Genomic DNA, 2,964 nt, shown 5'->3' with positions numbered 1-2,964 from the left:
TACTTTCTTCTTGTTCACCGGTGAATTTGCTAAAACATCTAATGTAATTGTTTAAAAAAGATCGGTAAAATAATTTGGCCGCCATGGTCGAGCATTGCAGTCACGCTGTTCTTCTGGTGTCTTTAATTTCCGTGGTATTCCCATGGCAGTCTTGGAATATGAGTTGCTAGACGAGTCTCCCTTTTATATATGAAAGCGTGGTGACGTCACTAAGTATATATATATATATATATATATATATATATTTGCTGTATGCCTGATTGCAAAGAAAGATATGCCGTTTGCCTTCAACTGTTAACCTGGAGATATGTGTTTGCTCCACGAAGTATTCCGACCAACGAGAGGTATACAGTTTCGTTGTAAAGTTGGCCTATAGGCTCATTTGCAAGCCCCTCCCCACGATAATCTTTAGGAGAAGACGAAAGATTAGTGCATCTATATAAGGAGCGGCCTGAGCGGTGGTCTCAATAACCGCACGCCAACAAACCAGATATATGAAGACCGTACCTAAAAAGCCGGTATGTTCACCCTTTCATGCAATATACCGTACGCATAAAAAACGTAAGGCTTCAAATCTTAATTTTTCTGAGGTAAATATATTACTAGACACTTTCTTCTCATTAGCACTTAGAATTCATGCTATATATATAGAGCAACATAACGAGGGCTCGAATCCGGCAACATTGATACCTTCAGGTAGCATATGTAGGTTTATTGACCAGTTGCTATCACCCAAAAAAGATCACGTGCTCGTGACGCCTGCGGCAGAAAGTATGTTCCACATGCGCCCCAAGGTTTGTGAGTGGTGGCGCTGGCTAACACTCCCACGGTTAGTTCTAGTTGTAAAAACATAAATACCCCAGAAAGTGGATGGGAAAATGGCTCCGCGGTAGCTATATGGTGAGAGCATCGCACGCGTAATGCGAAGACATGGATTCGTTCGCCACCTGCGGACAGTTGTTTTTTCATCCATTTTCATATCCATTAATTTATCATTTCTTTAATCTTTAATTCAATTAGTAAGTACAAGTAATTTCCCCTATGTTGTCCTTGGTGTCATTGCTTGTTGGCTTCTTGTGATATGATTATATATATATATATATATATATATATATATATATATATATCCTGTATGCCTGATTGCAAAGAAAGACACGCCGTTTGCCTTCAATTGTTAGCCTGGAGTTCTGGGTTTACGCCACGAAATTTTCCGACCAACGAGAGGTATACAGCTTCGCTGTACAAGAAAACGTTCCCATTTGGCGCCAGTCTCTCAGAGTCATGATTGTTTCAATTAACCCACCAGTTCAGTAAGAGGTATTTTTTTAGGCATGAGAGCGGAGTTTATTGACTTCCGATATCATACATCGAAAGCCCGTTTTCTGTACGTCACAAAAGGAATCTAGAGGGGAGTACTTTAGATCCAGGCGCGGCGCTTGCGGATTGTATAGATATATTGTAAGCTTTTCCTTTATGCAGAGATTTCCGTGGATTCCATTAGACAACACTTCCGGCTGCTTGCAGTTTGCTTGCATTTCGCCTTTTGCTGATTCGGACAAATGGTTTTGGCTTGACGCTTTCTAGGTATCACAAGATACCGCCATGCCGGACGCTTTAAACCCACCACCGCATTTTCCACAATTTCTTTTAATTTATTGAGGAGTATGCATGGCGGCATCTATCCGTTCCCATGACTTGTATTTGTGCCTTATGCAATAGAACTTATGCTCTTTGCCTGATGGGATTTAACGAAGCAAGTTAACACAGATTCATTAGACGTTGTAGTGAAAGGTTCCTGAATAATTAGCGGTCTTTATTTGCTGCAAGTCGAGGCTACGTCGATTCTAGGCTCGTAGAGTTCCGTGATACTCTCTCCACCTTCAACGAGGTTACCAAACACTACTACCTTGGTAGAAGACTATACCCTCCCCCACACGGGACACTAACCAGACCTCAAGCTGTCACACTACGCATGCTTCAGACGGGATCATATCCCAACCTGAATTTATTTCACTACATCAATCCAGACTGCTTTAGTCCAGACTGCCCTAGCTGCGGACAACGTAGCACTTTAGAACGCATGCTCTGGGGAGGCCCCTCGTTACACGATGCACTGCAGAGGAGTGGAGCTCCGCTCTTCGGAGCTCTGACCAGTCACGCCAATTTTGGGCTGTCCAGAGAGCTCACGATGCGACGCTGGAGCTCGGTCTCCCCGTCGCGACGTGCGTGTGGCCCGCGACTGAGAGGCGGAAACGGAGCTTCTCTGGACCTTCATTAAAGTCTCTCTGTCTGTTTATATGCTAATGGCCTATGTTCTGAGCTCAAATAACGCGCAGAGTAAAATACGTCAACACTTTGCATGCCGCGAAAAACATGCCGAAACAACAAGCAAAATTCATTGGAACGCATTCTCACAGCAACTCAACCTATTGCAAACTGGTTGTAACAAAATGCTGCTTACGATATACGTGGAAATGAAAACAACGTCTTAAGTCCAGCAGGCATAAAAAAAAAAGGATTGGAGTCTAAAATATATATTTATTTTTGGAAAACAGAGGGCGCACGGCCAAGCACGGATGACGGTGGAGGTCATGCACGCCATAGTAATAAGATAATTCAGGGATGTCAAAAAGACGCAGCCCGGCATGACTTTTCCTGCAGTTCAATACCAAGTGCTTGACTTGTGTGCAAGGTCGAAATAAACAAAGTGCTACAAGTTGTCAGAAAAAGAAAACAAACGAAAAAAGCTTTAAATGATAGCTTTTCATGCGAAGAAAGAAAGAACAAATATTTGCTTCTTGAAATTCCCCCCCCCCCCCTTCACCCCCGAACACCTTTGTACTTTCGTTACGGTTCGACAACAGTTCAGCGATTCCATTCGATGTCAACTGCCAGTGCTACGGCTGATTCGCGGTGCACCCTGTCAAGAGAAGGATCAGGGGATGCAATCAGCCGGTCAGGCCG

At 43.5% G+C, this 2,964-nt stretch overlaps 1 non-coding gene across 1 annotated transcript; it reads right to left on the bottom strand.

Moving 5' to 3' along the window:
• Window positions 1–337: 337 nt before the first annotated feature.
• On the bottom strand, window positions 338–459 carry LOC119451185 (U5 spliceosomal RNA). The gene has a single exon (XR_005191712.1). It is a non-coding gene; the product is annotated as a U5 spliceosomal RNA (small nuclear RNA).
• Window positions 460–2,964: the final 2,505 nt, after the last annotated feature.

Source organism: Dermacentor silvarum, chromosome 4, assembly GCF_013339745.2.
Source record: "Dermacentor silvarum isolate Dsil-2018 chromosome 4, BIME_Dsil_1.4, whole genome shotgun sequence".
NCBI classification, from domain to species: domain Eukaryota; kingdom Metazoa; phylum Arthropoda; class Arachnida; order Ixodida; family Ixodidae; genus Dermacentor; species Dermacentor silvarum.
The sequence above is the reverse complement of the archived record's forward strand: the minus strand, read 5'-3'. Positions and strand labels throughout refer to the sequence as shown.